The 15,763-nt window shown below is 42.3% G+C and overlaps 1 protein-coding gene across 5 annotated transcripts in view; it reads right to left on the bottom strand.

Moving 5' to 3' along the window:
• Positions 1-10,625, bottom strand: part of FAM135A (family with sequence similarity 135 member A) — a 119,980-nt gene extending 109,355 nt beyond the window's left edge. For all 5 annotated transcript variants that reach the window (XM_061207067.1, XM_061207070.1, XM_061207072.1 and 2 more), the window contains exon 1: positions 10,371-10,625. The gene's annotated coding sequence lies outside the window, so the exon portion shown is untranslated. The remainder of the gene's footprint in view (positions 1-10,370) is intronic.
• Between the last annotated feature and the right edge of the window lie 5,138 nt (positions 10,626-15,763).

Below are 15,763 nucleotides of genomic sequence, written 5' to 3'. Positions count from 1 at the left end.
TAAAAGACTCCTACTATATTTTTGAGAGAATTGTATTTGTCAGAGAAATTATAAGCTAACCTACAAACACCTGTGACCATGTCACTTGCAGGATAGCAAGCCTGCAGTAGCAGGAAACTGACTATGAAAGCTGTACACCCTCCAAAGTCGGGACATTTTCAATACCAACTTCAGATGTGGTCATGGAGGTTAACATAAGGAAGAAACACCCAGACAGCAAAGACAGGGGTCATAGTGCAATGAATATAGGCATTCTTACCAGAAAGCAGAACTAAGGATAATAGATGCTACACCATTACTGCCCAGCATTACTCTCAACCAGAGACCTCTATGTGTCTCTCATTGTTTACTTACCCAAATGGAAAATTTTATTATTCTTTTCCTGTTTCTGATCCACCATGATATGTTCAGTGTATGTGGGAGGGGTAAGGGAGGAACAAATAACTGTTTTGTCTACAGGTCACTGGACTTGCGGATCTGACAGGAAGTACTGATCCCTTAGTTGGATTAGTGCAACGAGAGGATTGCACCTGGGTTGTCTCCTTTGAGAAAGGGAGCTGGAGTGTTTTCAATAGGTAGGATGAAGGATACACATGGATATTTGGTGCCGAACTGCAAGACTGTGGTCAACTACTTGTCATTTCTGTTTTCCTCTTCCTCACTGCTGAATGGTCACCCAGCCGGAGACTACGTCCCCGAACCACCCTTGAGGCAAGCGTGGCCAATCGATCCTTTCTGTGGACCGCAAACTGAAGCAATATATGCAATGTCTGCCTCATTTGTTTAAAAGGAAATTCTTTGCCCTGGACTTCATTGCTTCCCTTTTTTACAGGCCAGAATACCTTCTTAATAGTGACCCAGTATTGACCACACAGATTAGGACAAAACCTGAAGAATGGTAAACAGAAAGATGGAAAGATTCTGGATTCCTGAATGGTTTCATAGAGCACAGATGTCGAACTTATCTAGGCTGTTCAGACTTTTATGTCTTATAACTCTTTATTACAGCAACTGTACCTAACCTATACCCTAAGTAATACATCCCCCCTCCAGGCTATTTTCAAAGAGGAAGGCAGATGATCTTTTATATTATGTATTACATATATTAATAATTATATGTTATATAATTATATACAGTAATGATATAAAATGCTATATAATGACATATATTATTTGAAAATAATTCAAATTGTCTCTCTTTGTTCTGATTCAAACCCCCAACGGCTTCCCACCACGTTCAGCAGTAGTGCCTTACAATGGATTGTATGACAACCTTATAGAATCTAGATCTTCCATCACTTCTCTGTTCTCATCTCCTACCAGTCTGCCCACTCCAGTCACATGGTTTCCTTGCTATTCCCCACACACACCAAAGAGATTCCTGCTTCAGGGCATTTGCAGTGGTTCCCTGGAACACTCTTCCCTCCAGAATATCCAAATGACTCACTCTACTCCTCCTAGTCTTGATTCAAACGTTAACTTCTCAAATAGGCTTTTCCGAGCCACACCCTCTAAAACAGGACTCTCTCTCCTGACACACCCTATCTCTTTCCTCCTTTATTGTTTCTCCTCAGCACTAATCTCCATTTAACAAACCAAAGATTCTACTTAGTAGTCTTCATTCTTTCTCCCCAGTAAAATGTAAGCTTCATGAAGGCAGGAAATTCTGACTACTCTGTTCACAGCTGTACCCCACCGCCTGCCACACGGCAGGCACTTAATTTAAGATTTTAAGGAACACTTAATAAATTAGCTTTAAATATTCCATAAATATTAACTACTAGTATTTTTCTCCTATTTAAACCCAACCGACTTGAAAGGAATCATTACACTGATGTACTGAAAACAGTCTTGCACGAATAAACTTTTATGATAAAATTCCTTTACCAGTATAAGTCCAAGATCTGTTAGCAATTTCCTTCACTTTTCCTCTCACATCCTGCTGTGCTTTTTGTTCTTTTGTTGATGCCTAATTTTCCTCAATTCATCCCTTTTTACTGATTATTCCCTAAGTAGAAACATATGTGTACAGATATATACAGAGTAATACTGATAAATCTATTTTTCATTCCTCCCCAAAAAACAAAAAAGAATTATTTTTATTTTTATATGTTGGTAGAAGAAAAAAATTCAAAGGAGAAGAAACTAAAGGAAAAGAAGAGTAGGCAAAAAAGAAAGGAAAGAAAAATTCAGAGCGCTCTCAGAGTCCAGGGGGATCTGTGGGACCCTCTCCTCATAAACCGCTCTTCCCCATCACAGGGAGTAACTGCTACTAAGGTCCACACAATCCTTGCTGGCCCAGCACCATCAGAGGCTTCTAAATTTCCAAGTAGATATTGAAAATGTTTTTCCTAAAGGTTTTCACCTAAATTTCTCCTAAATTTTAGATGTTGCCAGCTAGTTAAAAAACAAACACAGACAGAACAAAACCTGTGTAGTGAAAATCAAATTCCTCTACAGGAAAAATTCATTCAAAGTTTGCAATGTCTGACTTCCACAGATTCTCATGCCACTCAGTTCATCAGGTAAAGAATCTTTCATGAAACAGGGAAATCCTGGCCTGTCCTCTCTCAAGGAGGAAAGAAGTTGAAGAGAGGAAGCCTTTCCTTTTACCCAGACGTGCCTGGGAGACTCTCCACCGCCAGGAACTCCCTGCACCACCGGAAGCTGTGAGCTTCACGGCCTCTTGCACAGTCTGCTAGACAGCTCGTATCTGTCACTTTCATCTGCGCCTCTGAAGCTATGGGAACCCTGGCTTACCTGAGACTGTCCACTCTGCTCTCCTGGCCTTGGCAAAGTAGCCTAAACAGAATAACTTGAGAGGTCTGTTCAAGAAGAGTCCCTGCCTGGGCCATTTCCTAGGTCCCTAAGAAAGAACTGAGCTGTGTAAACTACAAACCTCAATCCAAAGATGCCACAGGGGAACCTCAAACAGGAACTGCCCCTGATACTAACTGAGAAACTTACGCAGAAAGGCTCTTAGGTCTGAAGAGGGATTTCTCTGACAGTCAAACCCGACAATCCCCTGTAACATCTCAGGGAAAGGCAGCCCATTCCCAGAGGAACGCGGTCACCTGTCAGACCGGAAGACGGCCTTGGCCCTCAAGAGTCGCTACATCCCACATGGCAGCCAGCAGCCACAATGGCTACTGAACAACAGAAATGCGACTAGTGTGACCAAGGAACTGAATTTAAAATTTTTAATTCGTTTACATTTACGTCCAAACACTGAAGCAGTGTAGACATTTTTTTCATTAAACATAACTTCATTGTTTTCATAGGGCTGTATTTTACTTTAACTGTTAAAGATGAGTGTACTAACTGAGATATACTGTAAATGTAAAGCACACACTGGGTTTCAAAGACTTAGTACAGAAAAAGAATGTAAATATCTCATTAATACGTTTTTTATATTGATCACATCTTGAAATAATATTTTGGATAAATTTTTATTTAATAAATTTTGGATTAAATAAAATATACTATACAAATTAATTTTATCAGTTTGTTTTTATTTTCTGAAATGTAGCTCCTAGGACATGTTTAATTACACGTATCTCACATATTTCTCCTGGATTTTAGTCTAGGAATGCCAAGCCAACTCCTTAATCACTAGAGTGCACAGGAACTGCCCCAGAAACAGTGCTGGGTGCATAAGCACTGTGCCTAGCTTCTAAGACCAGGGATTCTCACACCCATCAGATCAGCTGAGACCTCCGGTATCCGCAAAGAGGAGTCCAGGCGTGGATACCTGGAAAAATGTGGGAGATGCTCCTGCACCACCAATACCCATCCTGAAACAATAGCTAAACATTTTGAGCTCAGCCTGAACTCCTGAGTGTTTCAGAAACCTAAAAGAGGACACAGAAATATCTGAAACTAAGAGGCACAGTTAGTTCAGAGGTTCCTTAAAAAAGACTAGAGACCACAGGCGATGATGAGATCCTTTCTCAGAAAGCAAAGAGCTAACAGTCTTGACTCTTGAACTATGAGCCCAAAATAGATGTTCTGAGGATATTCTTTCTCCTAAGGCCGAGGGTAAAGAAGCTGAACAAATTGGAGATTCCAGACACTCCCTTTGTCAACCTAAGAAATAAAGGCACCACTTTTATCAATTATGGCGCCAATGGCTCCAGCTTCTGAATTTCATTCCCAAGTCAGCAGCCATGGGACAAATGGGTTCAGAGCCTGTAATACTGACCGCCCAAATAATGATGCCCAATCATATGCAGATGTTAGGTACAAAAGATACCACATAAGGTAAAAAATACCTATGGACCAACTTACCCTTAGAAAGGCTCCATGTTGGCAATCAGTACATCATTTCTCAATGAATAAAGCACATGCACTTTTTCTTCTAGCTTTAGAAAAAAAAAATCACTGGTTCTTCAGATGAACACTAGATAATGTAGTAAACTTGCACTGAGGGGCCATAGTGTACAAAAATCTATACATCTTTAAATGTTCACACTCAATGTAGTGAGATGCTCACATTATGATAGACACATAGGAAGTGATACCAAATGAAGGAACATCAAATTCAAGCCCAACCAGATGAGGGACTCACTCTATGACAGATATCTGGGGACTGAGACCGACATTTGGGATCTGGGCCCAGTGAAGGGAAGGGCATCAAACATGTACAGTTAAGTTCAAGTTTGTTAAATAGGAATACGATGGGAACAAAGAAGTCCTCTAGATCTAGAAGGAGGCTAACTCAATCCATTTAATACTAGTCAATTTTGAGTCCATTTTTTTGGGCCTTCTCCCATGAATAAACAGGAAGCCCCAAAGAGGGGCACCCCAAGAAGCCTTCAGAATGCTGTTCTCATAACCTTGCGAATAATACAAGATTCCTGTAACACTCAAGTTCTGTAGCAAACCAAGGAGAGTAGGAAGATGCGTCTCTTGGCGAAAGTACGCTCAGCCGCCACCCTTCCTAAGGACCACTCACCTAGGGCCCAGCAGAACTCCAGTCCGCAAGGGTCCGGCCCTCACAGTCTGTGAGCTAATCTTGACCAAGTCAAACCAGACAGCCATAAACTGAGAACAACCAGCCAGTGACGTCTGTACTAGTCTTGCACCTCTCACCCTGCTTTCTGGTGTAATTCTGGCCACCTAAGCCGGTTAAGTCTGCATTGCTTGGTTCAGTCTAAATATCTGGCCTATGCTCTTGTTCCTTGATTTACATTCAGGTCCTTTTAGGACTGGCTGAGGCCTCGACACCCTGCCCAGCTCTGGAAGCTCCCTACTTCAGGCGCTAAGCATGCTACGTCCCTGGATTACACCCTACTCTAAAACAGCCAAGCCACCCGACACTCTCTTGACTGAGGATCACCACCACTCAGACGGCGTCTAATCTTCTTTTCGCCGCCACGATTACTCGCACACACAACACCCTTTCATCAGTGACATCTCTCATCTTAAAAGGTGATTATCAACGAAGACGAGCTTAAGACACTCGCTAGAGTAAAGGGGACATGTAAAGTGAGGGAAATCACCGGTCTAGAACCTTTTGCTGCTACGCATCACTCATCAAAACGAACTCCTGGGCTTCCCTGGTGGCGCAGCGGTTGAGAATCCGCCTGCCAATGCAGGGGACACGGGTTCGAGCCCTGGTCTAGGAAGATCCCACATGCCGCGGAGCAACTGGGCCCGTGAGCCACAACTGCTGAGCCTGCGCGTCTGGAGCCTGTGCCCCGCAACGGGAGGGGCCGCGATAGTGAGAGGCCCGTGCACCGCGATGAAGAGTGGCCCCCGCACCACGATGAAGAGTGGCCCCTGCTTGCCGCAACTAGAGAAAGCCCTCGCATGAAACGAAGACCCAACACAGCTAAAAATAAATAAATAAAGTAGCTATTAATTTAAAAAAACAAACAAAAAAAACGAACTCCTGAGGGCCACATACCGTACTGCACTAATTATAGAAATATTTAAGAAGAGAATAGAGTACTAAGTTCTTCTCTTCTGGGGAGAGGGTAAGAGGGAAATCCTCCAAAGGAAAGATAAGCAGAACAGCTTGATAGACAAATTATATTTTAAAAAGCTATACGTTTCCCTGTTGATACCAAATATAGACCAAATGGCAATATCAAATACAAACCAAATATGAACACTCAAAACTTTTTGGATTACTTACTCTTATACCAGTAGCTTTTATTACTGCATTTAATTCTCATAAAAATCTGAAAGCGCTATTATTACTCCATTTTACAGGTGAAGAAACTAAGGAGCAAAAAGTTTACATAACTTATCCAAGGTCACACAGTTAGAAAATAATGAAAAGAGGACAAATACCTCAAAAGTGTCAAACTTCATGGCCTATATTTAAACTTGTATAATTCTAAAGTCCACACCTTGTTTTAGGAAATAGATTCAGATAAATATGCCCCTACTACAAGAAAACCTGAAATCAGAACGCAATATTGATGAAAAAATTACACTAGATAAATTAACTATATTCAATTTTCCATGTAATTAACATTATTCCCTAATCATGAACTCTTCAAATTCCTCACACACACAAATACAAAATCTGAAGTTTAAAGGCATTGCTATCTTCTGATTTCTTAAAAATTTGGGTTTAAACAGTTGTGTCTAATAAAAGAGAAATATATTATTATTACTCATCTTAGAACTGACACTTAGATTAAGAAGCACTCTCAGAACATTGTTAATTTTGGATAACTGTATTAATATGATAGAAAATCCATAGAAAAAATAATTTTTAAACATAATGTAGAAAGAACGTTAGTAACTTCTGAGAGTATTTCGATGATTGACTTACTACATGAATGAAGTAAAGAAACTGAGAAACAACTTTTCTTGCTCATTATGGGATACTTGGTAAAAGACACTTTTGACATTACATGGAAAATCGGATTTAATTTATTAAGAGCAGTTCATATAAACTTTTCAGTTGTATATGCCACAAAACAAACCTGGCAGTAACATAATAGAGAACATCTTTGAATATATCATGTTATTATATATCTTAAAAATTCCAGAATAGCCCAAAGTACCAAAACTAGTTACTCCTTTTAACATAAAGAGAAATTCAGACAGAACCACAATCATTATCTATTACCTAGTTCAGGGATCTGCCCAACATTCTGAAAATATTTCATCTTACTAGTTATCTCACAGAGAACAAAACTCAGAACCAGAACAGAAAGCACAATCCTCTCTCTGAAAAATATTCCAAGAAACTAACAATGTTTTCTTAACAGCTTCTGTTTTCTTGCTTTCTTCAGTATACTGTTAACTTTGGTAACAGATCCAGGTAACCTGGATTCTAATTCAGACTCTCTAAGCCTCAGTTTTCTCAAATGGAAATAATATTTATAATTCCTAAGTCAAAAGGACCTGACACTTTTATATTTCCATTAAGAAAAAAGAGGTTGTTATTAAACTTAGCACATCATTGATAACCAAGTATGAACCTGTTAAAAGTGGCAATCTTTGAAAATAAAATGGTAAAACTCACTGTGAAGTCGTTTCACTCTATTTCCCTGAAAAATCTAGACCTGCCAAACAACTTGTGCTCTCCGATTTTTCTGAAAATCCCCTGGGCCCATTAGGAACACTTTTTTCTGTATTACCACTCTGCTTCTTACTCACATTCATTTCTAAACCTTCTTCCTGACAACTCAAGGAAAAAAAAAAAAACGATACACTACTCACTTCAGATCTACATACTCCCATCTCCATCCATTTATTTAAACACACAATGAACATATCACAAAACTCACTTTTAAGCAGTTTTTTCTTACTTACTTTTAAAGCAGTTTTTTGATACTTTGAATCAAAGCAAAGGAAATCCTTGCCCTTTCTATCCCCTAAAGAACCTCCACTCTCAAGGGTCTACATCACAGCAAAGATAAAATATAGGACAACAGAAATTTATGGAAGTAACCAAAATCCTGTTAACTTTACTTTTTCAGTTTATGTAAATGTACATTTTCAGCAAACATACTGAATGCCGCAGTGGCTGTTTCACTGCATATGAACATTAAACTAGTCCACAGTTCATGGCACATGCTACTAAACTTTTCACATAAGTCTGAAATCTAAAAAAAAACATCTAAATTGCAGTGATCTGGGATTTAAGCATTCAATTATACTCTTACGACATAGTCTAAAAGAGATAAAAATTAAGAGTTTATATTGCAATTTTTGCCTGTGGTGGCCCTAAGCATGTTTAAATGATTAGGGCTTACTTTGCTTTTGAAAGATTAGTGGGTAGCCAGCCACCTGTTTACCCACGTATTACAGGGAGACACACCCGAGGTATAGAGGTTAAGTGACTCTACAAACTAATGCCATGACTCATCATAAGAGTGTAGATCTTCTGATTTCTAGCCCCGTGCCCGCTGTCCGCCATGAATCTTTATTTTAATTTCTAAGAGCACAGAATCAACTCACTATAAATACCAACAGGAATTTGTAAGAATTTATTTTAATGAATAGCTACCTAGAAATAGAAAGACTTGCCTTTGAAAGATGGGAAGACTTCCTTCAGAAGCAGCACTTATCTCTATTTGCACTGGAAAAATCATTTTTTAAATCTTAAAAGCTGAGGAGTTTATCACCGCCTACCATACACAGTAACTGCTGGTTCTTCCAAAAGAGATGTGGTTTCACCACCTCAGACCCTAAACAGTGTCTCCTTCTACTTTTACCTCTCATACACCTTCAAATAAGGAACGACACATTTTTGTCTTGGTGCTTCCCTTCTGTACAACAGAAACAGAAAAATTTAATTCCTACCTGACATAGACAACGTAAGGAAGAATTTACTGTTTGTGGACTGCTTTGAGATGCCAGAATGAAATACATAATCCAGTTGCTGTTCGGCCCTAGAATAAACGCAAACTTCACTGAGAGTGACTGCTTCCGCAGATGCCTTCAAAATAAGATCCTACAACATGGTTTACATAGAGAAGTTTTTTGTAAGCCAAATCTTGATCACCATGGAGGAAAAAACTTCCACAACTGTTTACAAAGTTCTTTTACCCAATTCAAAAAGTTAGTACTTCTGTCCCCACATGTTCCTCCTTTAGTAAGGACACTAATTCTGTAAGTTAGTAAAAACTATGCATTTATTACAGAGACCATCACAAAAACGATGCAATCAGTTGCAATAGCAAATGTATAAAATATCAATTAATAACTAATTTTATTTTTTTTTAATTTGTTAAATTTCATTTAAGACTAGTTCTTGGACAACTGTATTTCCCGGAGGACAATAAAATCTCCAAATGTTAACCTTATGTTTGGAAGTCAGCCTTTATATTTTCATCAGCTCTGTCCTCAAGTGGCTTTTCTTGACATGTCAGGCAAACACAATTCTTAAAAATTAAAGCTTCTATCAGTAAGTGTAACAGGTTATTGCTACTGTCACTCTTTTGATGATACTTCCAGTCAGTGAAGAAAGAAAAGGAAGAGATTTTATTAAATTGTCAACTGAACTAAGTATACTGAGTGGACACCTGGTTTAGGTAGAAAGTAAAAGAGACTAGAACTCTTCAGAGATTTCATAAGAAGTAAAACGGATTGGCATTAAGAGGCTCGACCTATGCAAACAGAAAAAAGAAAAAGTTTTAGAGAAAAAAAAGATCACGATTAGAGAGTAGAGAGGGGATCAGGATGGAGAAAGACTGGAGGACAGGGGCCGTCAGACGGAGGCGATGAAGTAGGGACCGAGAGGGAAGGATTCAGGCAGCGAGAGGGGCGTCGAACGAACTCCAGCACGGCGCGATGCCAAAGCCAAACACGCCGTCGGCAACTCACACAAGAGAGAGAAGGTGAAGCACCGAAGGGGGTTAATGGGAAGATCAGAGAGCCAAGGGAGCAATGACAGAGGCGGCGGAGTAGGAAGCCTGGCCGGCGAGGGAAGAGCCGGCCCAGGGATGCACGGGGGGGAGGGGGAGAGAGAAGTCCAGGCGCGCAAGGGGTACCCCGCCTCCCACGGGGGACCACCGGGGATGAAGAGCGGATCCGCGAGGGGGGCACGGGCGGGAGGGAGGCGCGAGGATGGGCAGAGGACGAAGGGCAGTTGGGGGCGCAGGGGGGCGGGCAGGAGGAGTGAGGGGCGGGGGCCGAGGTCGGGGGGCCGGGGGCACGGGGTGGGTGGGGGGCAGGAGTGAGGGCACGGGCGACAGCGGCTCCGCACCCCGAGCGCGTCCGCACCGCCGTCCCCGCCGACCTTCAGCCGCCCGGCGCCGGCTCCCACCCGAGCGGCCGGTGAGGGCCGGAGCGGCGAGGGCGGACCGGGCGCAGAGGAGGCCGCTTCCCGCCGGGCCCGCGGGAAGGACAAGGAGGGGGTCGCGGGGGTCGCGAGCTGGGACGGGAGGATGTCGGCGGCTCACCTCTCGCCCGGCTCGGCCTCCGCCGCCGCCCGTCGGACGAAGGAGCCCGTGGTGTCGCTGCAAGAAGGCGGCCCCGCCCGGGTCAGCACCATCCCGCCGCGGGCCCCTCACATCGCCATCGTAGCCCCGCAACCTCCGCCGCGGAGGAGCCGGGTCGTCAACGCCGCCCGACGAGCGGCCCAGCGCGGCCAGCGAGCATGCGCAGTCGCCCGGTCCCGAGGGAGCCCGGCCGGCTGCACTACCTGGGAGCCACAGGTCCCGCCGCGCGGCCCCGCCCCCGTCCGCCCTCCCCTCTCCAAGCGAGGCTCCGCCCCCCCGGCCTGCGCCCCGCCCCCCGCACGTTCCGAGCGCCCCGGCAGCCGCTCCAGCTCCAGAGCCGACTGAGATTTCGAGAGCTCTGTCCGCCCTACTGGGCTCCCGCTCCCAAGCTCCCGCGAGAACGGGAGGTTTGCGTCAATAAAAAGCGCGAGCGCCTTAGAAGTGCCCGGCTGCGGTTGTGAGGAGGGTGAGTGCCTTGTGGTTGGCACCCAGCGGCGGGCGAGGAGAGGGAATGCGGGGACTTGAGTTGTATTTCTCACAGCGTCCTTCGTTCTTCTGTCTTCCTCACCTCCTGCCTGCGGTCCGGGATGAAGAGCCCGGTCCCCGCGCTGCTCACTTTGCGCAGCAGGAAGGGAAGGGACAGCTGCCGTTGGAGACTCGGTCGCTGCATTTGAGGGGGGAGGTGTCCGTGTTGCTATGGTTACTGATCGGTTACTGATGCCCAAAAGGGCTGGAGGGCGAAGTGAATGTACCTCTTAGGTTCCATGAACGGAGCGCGTGAAGGATAATCCTTCAGTGATGTACTTCACTCACCCCAGTTTCTGAACCTAACCCAGAAGAACCTTTTGTGGTGCGGAAAGCTCAGTGTGTTACAAAAGCAAAGGTGAAAAGAAGGAAGTTGCGGCTGCGGCGGGTGTTTTACAACCGAGGGGGGTGGATAGTGGTGAGGGTGTATAACAGTATGAGTGTGCTTAATAGCACTGAACTGCACTTTTAAAAGTGCTTAAAATGGGGGCGGGGAGAGATAAATTAGGAGTTTGGGATTAGCATATACACACTACTATATATATAAAACAGATAAACAATGAGGACCTACTGTATAGCACAGGGAATTATACACAATATTTTATAATAACCTGTAAAGGAAAAGAATCTGAAAAAGATATATATATATAAATCTGAATCACTTTGCCGTGCACCTGAAACTAACACAACATTATAAGTCAACCATACTTCAACAAAAAAAAAAAAGTGATTAAAATGGTAAATTTTATGTATATTTTACCACAATAAAAATGAATTGGAAAGAAAAAGCTTTGTGCACTGATTTGGGAATAAAACTGATGCCTTGTAGCTTCGACCAGCGGTCCCCAACCTTTTTGGCACCAGGGACCAGTTTCCTGGAAGACAATTTTTCCACGGACGGCGGGGGGGGGGGGGGGCGGGGTGGATGGTTTCGGGATGATTCAAGTGCATTACAGTTACTGTTCACTTTATTTCTATTATTACATTGTAATATATAATGAAATAATTATACAGCTCACCATAATGCAGAATGAGTGGGAGCCCTGAACTTGTTTTCCTGCAACTAGATGGTCCCACCTGGGGGTGACGGGAGACAGTGACACCCGACGTGTGTTGCTTATGTCCAGTCTACTCCGTAAGATGCAGCTTAATTGTCACTTGCCACTCACAGATCGGGTTTTGATATGAGTCTACAAGCAACTGATCTATTATGGTCTCTGTGCAGTCAAACCTCTCTGCTAATGATAGTCTGTATTTGCAGCCGCTCCCCAGCACTAGCATCACCACCTCAGCTCCACCTCAGATCATCAGGCCTTAGATTCTGATAAGGAGCGTGCAACCTAGATCGCTCGAATGCGCAGTTCACAGCAGGGTTTGCGCTCTTATGAGAATCTAATGCCACCGCTGATCTGACAGGAGGCGGAGCTCAGGCGGTAATGCGAGCCATGGGGAGCGGCTGTAAATACAGATGCAGCTTCACTTGCCGGCCCGCTGCTCACCTCCTGCTGTGCGGCCTGGTTACTAACAGGCCACTGACCGGTGCCAGACTGTGGCCCAAGAGTTGGGGACCCCTGGCCTAGACCATTTGGGGGACAGGTTTTGAATATAATTTAACCTCTGGTGTTTCTTTGTGTTATCATGTCTTGTTAACATGACTGTAAGTGCCTTGTTACCCTACAATAACCAGTATATTAGCATTTGCATGAATGGCTTGCTTTCCTCGTTCCTAATCTCTGTCTTTTTAAAAAATGGCCAAGTAGCATTTTACTATCCTTACACGTAAAGGTTTTTTTGTTTTGCGATTTGAATTGTAGCCTCACAACTGAAGGCCTTTTCCTATTTTTTTTCTTTTTTTTTTTTTAGCTCTGGCTCTCTTAGGAAGATATCCTAAATATCCAATGGTTTGCAGTTCCATATCTATGTCTTCCCTAAAATTCACCCTGTGCCAAGATTCCTTCCCTATTAATGTATTCTTTTTGTTCAAATCACATTTTTAAAACATCTATGTGCCAGAGAGTATACTAATCTTGGAGGATACCAACATGAATAAAACAGAACTTGGGTGGAGTGTTTACATAACTGCCTTATGATGTGATGTGTGTAGTGCGGAGATGTGTGCACAGGGAACTACTGGAGCTCAGAAGAGGGTTAATCCAATTTAGGTTGGGAGAGGTCATGAGTCAAGAAAGACTTCCAGGAGGAAATGATTCCAGAGAGTTAATGCAGTGGAACATATGTGTGTATGGGGGTGGGGAGGGGGGAGGAGGAATAGAGGGGGAAAAGATCGCTTGAACAAAACCACACAACGAGAAACTGATCTTTGCACAGAACTAAGACTAAGGAATTTGGTGCCACAATTTGGGGGTGTGACGCTAGAGAACCAGGCAGAGATCAGATCATGGTGAGCCTTTGAAGGATTTCGAGGAAAGATCAATTTAGTATGTTTTCATTACCTAGTCAACGTATGCCAAGCACTGTGCTAGTTACTAGGGTACAGGAGGTTTAAGAGTCACTCCTAACTCTCAGGGAGTTTACAATCTAGTAAGGGGAGACAGGCACCTCAAAAGTCAAAAAGTTGTACCAAGGAGTTAAAATTGGGGTAGGCAGAAGGTTGGTTGGGAGTCCAGAAAAGGAGCTCCCTTCTAACTAACCTAGAGGTTTAGACAAGACTTCCTGGAAATGATTTGTCAATAGAAGAATACAGAATACTCTCTTAAAATTAGAAAAACTATGATATCTCCTGACATACAGACTATTAGAGTGCAGAATGCATTGATCTAGGCGTCAGTTTACCTGGTTCAAGTTCTAGATCTGCAGCACACTGTGTAGTCTGAAGAGTCTGTGTAATCTGTGTAATCCTACCTTCTCTAGGTCTCAGTTTCTCTCATAACAAGAGAATCAGATTATATGGTATCTAAAGTCTTTTAGAAAATTTGTGACTCTAAATTTACTTCCCATTTATCTCCCAAGATTTTGAGTCAGCCTCTATGCTGCTAATTAACATTTTTGTGTCACACTTAACACACTTAACGTTTAAACTAAGTTTTATGTTATATGCGTCATTTTCTATCCAAGCCATGCATGCTCAAAGGATGCAAAGTTGGAATCCTTTCTATCCTGTGGTTTACTATCTATGGTTTACATGATTTCACTTTGGCATAGAATGTATTTGAATCTTTACTAAACCCTTCTAACTGTAGTATTCTCTTAACTGGAGTATTCCTTCTGGGGCAGTCACTCTTGTCTCCATGTAAAATATAGATTTAATCATTTGCAGATATTTGGGAAAGTGCCCACAGTACTCAAAGTAAGTTTTTTAAAGGTTATATAATCTTAACAAATATGAGATGGGGCAAAAAAAAAGTTTCATTACAGGACTTCCTTCGTGGTTTAGTAACAACTACAAACCAGAAGGACAAATATATTACTTCACAACTTAATGTCATAACATTATTTCATGACTTAATAGCCATGGTCTTTCTGGAGGAATCACAATATAAAACTCAATTACCAAGTTTTTCTTCCCTGTAATGTAATAGCAAACCCTCAAAAAAAAAATGTTTTCTTCCTTTCTTTCTTTCTTTCTCTTTCTTCCTTCCTTCCTTCCTTCCTTCCTTTCTTTCTTTCTTTCTCTCTTTCTTTTTAAACTGATAATGTTGGATGCTTCTGAGAGAGAAACTTGGAGAGCTGGGCTTTTGGTGAGGGGAGGGAAAGAAGACTTTATATAGTATATTCTTCTAAGTTCAAAGCTAGCAAATGTATTAAAGAAAAAAATGTTTGAATCTATGTTAAATGATACAGTTTTTTAAAGGTACACAGACTTTAATGATGATATTACAGAAAAGAAAACCTTGATAGCTACATAATCGACTAAAATACAAACAAGTGTTTGCTGTACAGTGTGAAAGGGGTAAACAGTGACTCCTTGGTTGGTTGCAGCTCCGATTATCTGGATTTCCTAAAGACAGAGTGTCTGCTTGGATCACTCAGAGAGAATCTGTCAGACAGAAGGTGTTCCCCCCACCACCATCCCACTGAATCATTCCTGTGAAGTATAATTATCTAGCATCATGTGACAGTAATGAAATGATTTCTGAATTATTCTCTTCCTCATATGCTAGAAGCGTAACATGATTTTTAGAAAGATAATATTTATACTAGTTGCCATTTGATCTGTGATAGCAAACATATTAGGGCAACTATCTCACTCTTCTAATGACTCACACATTTTTATCTCAAGTCCTGATCCTTAACTCCAGTCACAAAACCTCTTTCTGCTTCATATCAGGCCCTGTCACTGAGGTATCCTGTCGACTCCTGTTACTCAACACATCCCAGACTCATCCTGCTCTACTTTCCCCATCACACACAGCTCCATCTCCCTACCGACCTTCTAGTGTCTGTTAATGACCCTCCTCCCCTCCCATTTACCTAAGCCCGGAACCTCACAGCTGTATTTGCAACTTTATGGGTTGAACACATAATCAAAAAATCAAAACAGTTCTCTAATATCTGTGACCTTATACCTTTGCATAACTTTCTTTTCTAGCTTCCTGATCTGTAAGTTGGGTATCATAATAAGAAGCTGCTTCACGAGAATGTTGTGAAATTATTACAAAGATCTTTTACAAAAAAAAAAAAAAAAAAGGTATACATTTCTGATTATTCCTGGCACTGGCAGGAATAATGAGAAGTCATGGAAGATTAAGAGATGAATCGAACTTATAATGTGTCCATAATTAGTGTTTAATTTTCTCTTGAAAAGCAACAGATACAATTCTAAACCCCCATGTCAATTTGAAGACCATAGAGAATGCAAAATTAACTTC

Source organism: Eubalaena glacialis, chromosome 12 (assembly GCF_028564815.1).
Source record: "Eubalaena glacialis isolate mEubGla1 chromosome 12, mEubGla1.1.hap2.+ XY, whole genome shotgun sequence".
Lineage (NCBI taxonomy): Eukaryota > Metazoa > Chordata > Mammalia > Artiodactyla > Balaenidae > Eubalaena > Eubalaena glacialis.
This window is presented reverse-complemented; position numbering and strand designations above follow the sequence as displayed.